This window comes from Quercus robur, chromosome 3 (assembly GCF_932294415.1).
Source record: "Quercus robur chromosome 3, dhQueRobu3.1, whole genome shotgun sequence".
NCBI classification, from domain to species: domain Eukaryota; kingdom Viridiplantae; phylum Streptophyta; class Magnoliopsida; order Fagales; family Fagaceae; genus Quercus; species Quercus robur.
In genome coordinates, this window is record NC_065536.1 from 13182301 (window position 1) to 13192717 (window position 10417).

Here is a 10417-nt window from a genome sequence, read left to right on the forward strand (position 1 = left end):
AATAATGTTTTATTATTGTCTGTCAAAGAGTTGCTGCATATTGAAGTCTGAAAATTGGGTGGTGACTTTTGTTCACAAATCACAGGCACAGGCACAGGCACAGCTGGTCTTAAAGGACTGAACGAGCTCAGTTGGGTCCCCCCTCAAAGGGTCATGTATCCTCTAAATTGAGGGACAATCACACAAAGGCTGAAGGACCAGTCTTTCATAAACTAAACTTGGTCAAGCAAAGATAAGAGTTGGGACCCCAACATTAAGGTCAGGGAGACCCTAGCTGCTATTATAATAAGCTCAGGACACAGGCTCCTTTATGTTGGATGGGATGGTTGTTGGTGACAGCTAAAGTGAATTATTAGATTGTTAATGTTAGGGGACAAAAAATGGTCCAACCTTGTTAGCATACACTGCTACTACCATGAAGCCTATTGCAACATACATACATATATATATATATATATATATTTTTTTTTTTTCTATTCATTTTTCTATTTGTTTTTCATTGAGTTGGACTGGCAATCTTCCTCGTAGCAGTGAAAGTGAGCTAGATAATCACCATGCCAATAAAAAAAATGCTGGTACTACAGTAGTAACATGAAAATCGAGGTGATTACTTTTCATCTGTAAAGAACTAACTCAGCAAGATTCAAATCCTCAGCAATAAGTATAGTCAGTGATTCTTTTGCACTTTTGGACACTATATAAGACTGGAGACCACGCTTTTGTTCCCTTTTCCCATGGCACCCACAATTTTCACATCCACTTTTGGACATTCCAAGCCACTTTTCCCCGTTACTTGTGTAGCAAATATTCCCTCCCGGCCTCCCCCTTAACAAGCTCTAGAGAGAGAGAGAGAGAGAGAGAGAGAGAGAGGTATCGTGATTCATGATATAGTTTAATTAGTGTAGTTAAGGATATTAGCTTTATTATTTGTGAGGTTATTTATAACCATCCATCCTAACAATAGGCATTTGTAATATGCAGAAATTACGAAATTTTATAATCAACATCCTATTTCAAGGTTAAGTTGCAATATCCACTCCATCATCCAAATTGGAAATGAGTTACATTTGTAAATAAAATATTATCTAATTAAGGTACTAATTACAAAATTATGCACATTACAAATATCCTAAAAGTTTAGGATGGATAACCATCCACTAATCTATTAATTTATGGATTGATTTCGATGGTACAGTGTGAATTGCAAATTAATTTTGAATTAGGATGTTGATTGCAGAATTTTATCGTTTAGATACACAATGCAAACATCCCCAATTGTTAAAGTTGAATAATTGTAATTAACTCTTATTATTATTACATGATGAAAATTTCCTCCTAATTACCCTAAACAAAAATACATATTAAAGATAAAATCTTCCCTAAACAAAATGCAATTTAAACAGAAAGGTGTAAACTTTTCCTGCTATTAGAATAAAAAACCTCTGTAAAAGGGTAGTAAAAGAAAGATTTCTTTTTATTTTTCTTTTTTCTGGTATGTAACTCACCCAATGTTAAAAAAACTGTATCAGATTTTCAAAGAGATAAACCAAGGAAAGATTCTGTAAATTCCATACAGAGAGAACTTGATCTCCAACTATGGACAACTTCTTACATGAGCAGTTATAGCTGTTTACCAAATTGGGACTGTTCTTCAAAAGCTGTATGAGTGATAACAACCCATGAGTCCTGTGGATTTTTCACCAGTGCAAAGAAATTGGTAATTTCCTATCTTAGGATGATGCTGAAAAGTGAAAACAGAAATAACATTACATGAGGCAAAGATATTTCTTGGGTAAAAAAGAGAAAACTAGAACATGTGAAAGGTGATTTTTTTTAACTTTTAAAGAAGAGGGGGGGGGGGGGGGGTGAACAGAGAAGAATATTAAAGACAGGTCATCAAAATCCAATATAAACAAATACATTTCTGAATTCTTACCTTTACTAATTTCATTTTTTTTGCTCCTGGGCTGGCCACTTACACTGAAAATGCAAAAACTACTGTTCAACATTGGAAGAGAGAGAAATTCAAACCAAAACAAAACCAAGTGGAGCTATTTGCAACAAAACTAAACTCAAGCAGCTTAACTTTGGAAAATTATCATAGAACAGTTCTAATGAAATATTAGATACTAAAGAAAGATCATTATAGTTTTTTCCTTTAATTATTTTCCACCTTTAAGTCTTGCATCAGAAAATATTCCCTAGTAAAAAATAAAAAACCTCAGCCAACTTATTGAACAAGCTGGTTTAAGGACTACAGGAACATATTCCAGATTACATCACGTTCTGTGCAAAGCATGAAAGCAAAGTCCCAAAAAATAATAATTACATTTGCCTAGTACATGCTTGGATGCTCCTTTCCATGACATAATTTGTATTGCAATTAAGACGGCCATGACTGGAATAATGTTTATCAGATCTACACAAGATTTTCTTGATTTCCATTCACATATCACCTACTATTGTCCTTTCCCTGGTATTGTCAATAACTAGGATGCACAAGATGTACTAGTAGGGCAACTGAAGGCCCAATTGAGTTTCTGGACCAGACACCTGTATCTCAATAAGCAGCTGCTACTACAGCAAGCATTTTCACACCAGACAGACCCAGTTGGTTAAATCATCAACAGACTAAGTGATGGGTTGCTTCAATTAAACCAATTCCAAGACTGAACCTTAAACTATCTGAGATGTTCTTGAAATTTATCACTTCAACAACCAAGTACTTACTTTTCATAAGTAAAAAGGTTACATTAATAACAAAAAATCGAGTCACCCAAGTATACAGGAAGTATACGACCGGGGACCATACAATCAAACATTGAAATTACATAGATCTATCAAATCGGAAATCAAACAAAGAGAATGACTCCATAAAATAGACATCCAATCCAACAAAGTTCAAAAAAAAAAAATAATAATAATAATAATAATAATAATCAGGAATAGTTCTCTCTGTAGTTATTCACTTATTCCCCTCTCTCTAGAGACACCACATCAAGCAATGGGGGTAGCCATCCCCATTCCTATGACGCCCAACTTTGACAACCAAGTACTTTTTTTGACCTTGCCCATAATTGCCAACTGATAGCACTACTGATATCCTTTACAGCATCATCTAGGACCTAGACTAGTTCTTAGATAAAATAGTTTGCATTATTACCAGTATGCATTAAATTCTTAACTGATTTTTCACAAAAAAGACCCATCTAGTCAGCTGTACAGTCTACCCAATGGTCAGATCCTTCATTGGATTCTTGCATTCCTATCTAAGTAGTTCATGGACCAACAGAACATAGACATCAAGGAATCCAAGAAATACATGGACCAACCATTCATCTTTACTTCTACCTAAAAGAAAAAGAAGCTATTCTCTGATTTTGCAGGGCCAACAAAGAGAAGCATACTCATCACCAATTAAAAACAGGTCAAAGAGCCCACCACACTGGCCCAATTAGAAACCATACTGAATAGTGAATAGCATATTATTTACCATAGCTAATCACCTTTTCTCCAGGAATTTTATTTCAAAAAAGGAAGAATGAAAAAAAATGGCAGTCATCATTTATATGTGTATGACGAACCCTTTACCAATACCTTATATTTACTCTCACTTGAAAATGGCCCTCATTATTCTTCTCCAGGACAGCTTGAGTTATCTGAGCATGAGGAAACATGGTTGGCAAAGGCTGATTAGGTTGCACAGCAGTTGAGAGAGGTGGCAAGCCATGTTTCCTCAAAGATAACAAGTGGGAAGATGTCTTCTAAGAAGCCTAAATCAATGCCAGTTCCTGAAGGCTGATAGAAATTTCAGCTTAGAGCTTTCTGGAAAGGGATTTTCCTATGCATATATATTTCAAGGTATACTGAAGTGAACGTGCAGTTGGCCAATTCAGTGGCAAAGTAAAAATATGGTGATACTGCCATCAAAAGCAAGGGGGAAGGAGGAATGAAAAAAATGTCAGTCATCATTTATGTAAGTATGATGAACTCAAAGATCCCAGATGTAAATAAATGAGGAAAAGAAATATAACAAGAAATCAACAAAACTCAAAATTTAAGTCAATACACTGCAGTTAAATTGTCCAGCTTAGAGCTTTCTGGAAAGGGATTTTCCTATGCATATATATTTCAAGGTATACTGAAGTGAACGTGCAGTTGGCCAATTCAGTGGCAAAGTAAAAATATGGTGATACTGCCATCAAAAGCAAGGGGGAAGGAGGAATGAAAAAAATGTCAGTCATCATTTATATAAGTATGATGAACTAAAAGATCCCAGATGTAAATAAATGAGGAAAAGAAATATAACAAGAAATCAACAAAACTCAAAATTTAAGTCAATACACTGCAGTTAAATTGTCCAGCCACAACTAAAAAAATGAATGTATATTTGTTTGGAGTCTTCAAAAGTTCAATTATTCTTCAAACTAACCAACTTCTATCAAGATAGCGATTGACAGCAGGAAGCAAATATGCAGTTAAAGTTCATACCCAACAATTTAAATTTCAAAAATCAACTCAAATTACTCACTTGTAGCCCCAAAAAATTTACATATATATCATTCTTTCAAACCAATCACAGATATTCTAATTCATAATCATCAGCCATTTAAAATTGCACGGCAGAACCTCAAACTAACCATAGAGAACAGTAAAAAATGTTAAATAGACAAATGGTCAAATTCCAAAATCCAATGGATCATCAATTTGAAAGTCATTAAATTACCTTGGACACCAATTGATTTGGGAAAAAAAAAAAACCTAAAAAGTAATGTTATCACAGAACAATGCAAAGAAAATAGTTTCAAATAAAAATGTTTCTAAAGATTTCCTAACCAGAGTGGGAAATGCTAAGGAAGAAAAAGAAGCAGACACTTGACCTTCAAAATAAATGAAAAAATTCATATAAGAGTTTGCACGCAGAAAACGTTTCAATAGGACTTCAAAGATAGCCACTTCTTATCAAGAAATTGGTAGGGTATCTACACAACTTATATCTTTCTATGACTATAAGAATCTAAACTGATGTTTCATTACCAGAAAGCTAAACTGTATGAACTTTAATGATCTCTACCTAACTTTCAGTTCTTTCAATTTCCCATCTCATCCCGTAGTTAGCTTCATCTTAATTCTGGATTGTAAAATGAGCTAAAGAATTATCTCCCAACAGTAGTCCCCCTGCAACCTAAACTCTTTTTTCATTTTCTTTTTTCTTCCATGTCCATTTATTCAATAGAAATAAGTATGCCGCACTCAAAATTTTGAAACAAACTCTTTAGGATAGCAACCAAGAATAACACAAATGTATTATGCATGGGAGAAAAATGCATGCCAGAGGAGTAAGCAAGATGCTAAATGACCCATCTTTGGCCAATGATAATATTTTGTATCAATTATATTCTCATAAGTATCTCTATCTCCCAATATAGTTTGACGAAACATCCTAAACCATTAAATTCACTTAGTAGTAGCCAGGTTCTGTCAACCAATTAACCTGATTTTTTTATAAGTGGAAAAAAATTGATTAGAATAGAGGAGATACCTCATGTACACAGGATGTGTACACAATATTCTCCTAAAATACTACATTATCATAGAATTATATTTGCAAAGAACCAACTAACCTGATTATAAATGAATAATAAAAAATTCTAAAGTAACATAAATGGACAAGCCATATAGGAAATGAGAATGATCTTTACCTGACTAATCTTGTTCTAAGCTCACTTGAAATAGCAACATTGGCAGACTAACAGTCATTGAATTTTGGCCTATCTAATAGCTCTCCAATTACCCAAAAGAGTATATATGGATCACCTAGACACACTAAACTATGATTTCTATCAATTCAAAATTCAAAAGGCATTAACCTCTATATTTTGATAGGTAAGAATAATTTTGTTAAAATGAGACTACTTCGTGAAAAGAGACACAAAGTAGCCTAAAGAATTACAAATGGAAAAAGGAAATAACCTCTATTACACAATCAAATGTGAATATATCATTTTTTTTTTTTATCCCCCAAGGATTTGTTTGCTTCTTCCAACAAACCAGAACAATGGCCTCAAAGAATTTTTCATGCTCCTTGGAAAAAAATGGTGCAAGTTAGAAATTACATCCAATTTATATGCATGCTATTACAAAAGTAGTAAACCATAATTCTATTCGTTTCTTCCCTAAATTTCTAATTGGTAATGGACGTCTATCAAAGAGCATTGCAAATCTGACCCCCTCCCAACTGAAAAAAGAAAAAAAAAATATACCATGCACCAGTTATTGTTCTAGGAATCTAGCAACTCTGCAATAGACTAGCAACTCAACAAGTTTGCATTTATGAATAGCCCCCAACTTTTAAGAGAAATTATCTCATTTTATGCTTCTTTCTAAACACCCTAAAAATTGGTGTAATCGGTACACACCCATCAAAAAAAAATAAAAATAAAACACTTTCTTTTTTAAGAAGTTCAGAATTTCAGCCACAGATTGTTACCTGAGATTGAACCTAGGCAATGAGTGGGAATAAATGACAACAATCCCAATTCCATTGTTTAGTTGCTCTATAAACCAATTAAAGCATACCCAATAAAAGACATAAAATTAAATTACCAAATAAATTCAAGTTCTTAATTACATAATAACCAATCCTAATCTTTTCCAACCACCAAACCCACAAAAAACCCAGCAACTCTTCACTTAGTAAACACACTTTACAATACACATGAATGAAATCCCTTGTATCCAAACAAACAAAGAACAGCTCAATAGCTACATTGAAACCAAACCAAACACTCACATTAAAGTGACCAACCATTTCATCAATGCACCTAAAATTTCTCATTACACAAAAACTACAAAGCACAAAAGTACAAGACATACACAAAGGCACAACATAAAGAAGCAAACTTGAAGAAAAAAGAGCATGCACCTGATATCAACAAGAGGATTAAAAGTGAGAGAAACCGAATGGGGAATCCGGGTCATTGTCATTCTCATCCACCACGACCCTTATGGTATTTTTGTGCAAGTTTTACGTGACTGTTGATCTTCTTGGTTATTGCAGTCAGATACAGGTATGGTGGCATTGGTGGCGTAGGATAAGAGTGGTTGGTGGTGAAGGCGGAGGTGGGTGGTGGTGGTGGTGGTGTTGGTGTTGGACATGGTGGAGGATGAGAAAAGGTGTGACCTTTGTGGGGTTGATGCTAAATAAGAAGAAGAAAAGGGTGCTGTTGTAGAGAAAGAAGAATAGGGAGTTGGGTTATGTGAAGGAGAGAGACACAGAGAGGGAGGTGGGTTTTGATCTAGGAAGCACGGGTGCGTTTCGAGACTCGGGTGCGGGTGCGGGTGCGGATGCGGGTGCGGGACTCGGCAATTTTTGAAAAAGGTGGGTGCGGGTGCAGCAGGACTCGGCGATTAAAAAATTAATAAAAATATTTTTAATATATTACTAGGCATATTTTTTCACATTATTTACACATATACCAAATTTAAGAGTAATAGTAGATACTAACTAAAACATAATTTTCATAAATTAAATAAAACCCACAAGATTAATCTTTTTTTTTTATTCTCTCCATTCACCTGCCACTCCAGTGCCAACAAGTCACGGTCTCATCAGAATATCAACTTTACCTTTTTTTTTTATTTTTTATTTTATTTCCCCAAAGCTTAATCTACACCACACATTTAAAAAAAAAAATCTCTACACCAAGTCAGCCTATCACTTCTACATATTTATTCTTCTTTCGTCTTCTACCTTAACCTTTGTTTCTTCCGTCACTCCCCTTCCCAGTTCATACCTCTTCTTTTTTTAACCCTTCTTTAGTTTTCTTAAACTAGTTTACGCAACATCTAGACTGAGTAGAGGCAGGAAAACAAGACAGAGAGAGAAAGAGAAGAAGATTCTGCACTTTTTTTTTTTTGAATTTCGGTGTTTCGGCAGGACGCGGCCCGACGCGGCACCGACACGCGGTCAGCGGCGTCCCTCGCGCGTCGCCGCGTCGCGCCGCGTCGGACGCGGGTGCGGCTCCTCTGGCGCCGCGTCCGTGCATCCCAGGTTTTGATCTTTGTTGGTTTTGATGACGGTGGGGTGGTACTGGTAATGATAGTTTCTTCTTCTTTAGAATGAAGTGACTTCTCTTTTTCTTGTATCAAAAAAAGAGAAGAAGTGACCTGTGAGCTAATCTAACCAAAATAAAGAAAATCGAATTTAGAAGTAGCAATTAGAGAGTTTGTGTTTAGTTAATTTAACAATTGGTAATTTGAGTAGGGAAAATTTTGTTACACTTGTTTTGTAGATTCTGTATACATTCTCTTTGAAATCATGTTTTGAAATCATGTTTTGAAATTGCATATCTCATCACTTCATTTGAAATCGTATTCATAGAGTGTACAATAACGAATATATATGATAATCATTACTCATTTGAGAATGTGTTTGTGTTTATGCCTTTTTATGGGTGGTTGAAATTCAAAACTCAAAAGTGGGAGCTATATATGTGTGAATAATAATAGTACTAACTTATAATTTCCAAAAGATAAAAAGAAGCTTTGAGGTGGTTTTGGAAGTGGGCTCTTTTTTAACCTGTAGTGTCCATTTCCTATTTTCTATTCACAATTCAAGACATCAATTGATTTTTATTATAAGTCAAAAGTCTTGTAATTCTATTGGTATTTTAAATAATTTCTAATGGAAACTTTCAGGGTTCAAATCTCACATTTTTATTATTGTAACTAGCAAATTATCATAAAAGAATATAATTTTTTTAGTGTAAATGATATTTGAACCTAGGTCTCTTTTCGAAAACATGAGACTATCAATTAGGCCAACTGAAACCTACGTGGAATAAGAGACCATCCAAATTTAAAATAATCTTAATGATTTTGAATGAGTTTAAGTTTTTTAGATTGAATATCATTAGTGTAATAGTCAATTTCTTAAAAGATTATGGCTACATAAGCCTTGAATGTCAAGATTTGAGACTTGAGACTAAACCACTCAAACTTGGGGATTGGGGTTTAGATAAGATGATCATAAAAATAGCAAACACCTTCACTCTTCCTAAATTTAGTATAGTATTGAGTTTTTAATTTCCTTTTTATTTCAATTCAATTCACAATTAGCAAAATCCTAAAACCCCATATCCATCCAACTTTTTTTTCTTCTATTTTTTTGATAAACGGTCAAATAAAACAAGAGGAGAAACAAATAGTCGAAAACTTTAGGGCCTGTTTGGTTTGGTGCTAACTCAATTTTCATATCTCAACACTCAAACTTATTACTCAATTCTCATATCTCTAACTCAATTTTCCCATAACTCTATTAGTAGTGTGTTTGGCTAGAAATTCTCAGTGGTATTTCAATTCAAAAACTCAATTTTAAGTAAAGTTGTGGGACCCACAAAAATTAATGCTCTGCAAAATGCATCCTTTCCACTTCACATCTTCATCTCTTTGAACAAAACCCAATGGCTACAACTTGTAGATAAAAGAAGAATGTAGAGTGAAAAGAAAAAAAAAAAGCTTTGATCTCATAAAATAAACTCATAAAATGAAGCCAAAAGATCTCAGTTTTAAGGGTTTGATGTTGATATTTGAAGCTCTAATCTCATGTCATAAACCCAGTATGTAGCACAAACATCACAAACCCATAAAATACCCCCAAAAAACTAAAATAATCTAGTCCGAAAATCAAAGCCAAAAATGCCTAGAAAAAGACTATAACAAGCCATCAAGAAAAAAGAATGAAAAAAAAAAAAAAAAAATTTCGGTGTGAAGAGATGAAGAAACAAAGAAATATAAAAGAGAAGAGAAGAATGGTGCTAGAGTGAAAAAAAAAAAAAAAAAAAAAAAAAACAGCGTGTGACCTAAAGAAGAAAGAAAGAAAAATAAGAAAGAGAATTGATGCGACAAGACTTTAGGTGGGTCCTGTTATCTTTATGTATTTACTAAAATGCCACGTAACTCATATCTTGAAAATATGAAAACACCAAAATTGTGTTTTCAGTTTCCAACATTCAAACTCAAAATTTTGGAATTTTTTTTTAAAATAACAATAAATATTAAACAATTTAGTTAATTGTCATATTTCAAAACAATTTTGAAAAATAACATCTCGAGTATCTAAAACTCGAGTTCCAGATGGAACTCGAGTTTTTAAGTCTCGACTTGGAGAAAAAAAATTGCGCTGAAAATCGAGTTTTAGAGACTCGATTTTCATAAATTGCAAAAAACGCCGCTATAGGTCTATAAAACGTCACTATAGGGCTTAAAAACGCCACTATAGGACTCCTTAAGCCTGTACTTATAAAAAATTTTTTTGCAGGAAAACGTCGCTATAGGGTTTTAAAACGTCACTGTAAGTCTTAAAAACGCCACTATAGGTTAAATTTTTTTTGCATGAAAAGACTTGAGATATAAA

At 33.9% G+C, this 10417-nt stretch overlaps 1 long non-coding RNA gene across 1 annotated transcript; it reads right to left on the reverse strand.

The window, feature by feature from the left end:
- Positions 1–1456: 1456 nt before the first annotated feature.
- Positions 1457–7290, reverse strand: LOC126717136 (uncharacterized). The gene is made up of 3 exons (XR_007652443.1): positions 6926–7290; positions 1937–1980; positions 1457–1741 (listed from the first exon to the last, which is right to left on the reverse strand). It is a non-coding gene; the product is annotated as an uncharacterized LOC126717136 (long non-coding RNA).
- Between the last annotated feature and the right edge of the window lie 3127 nt (positions 7291–10417).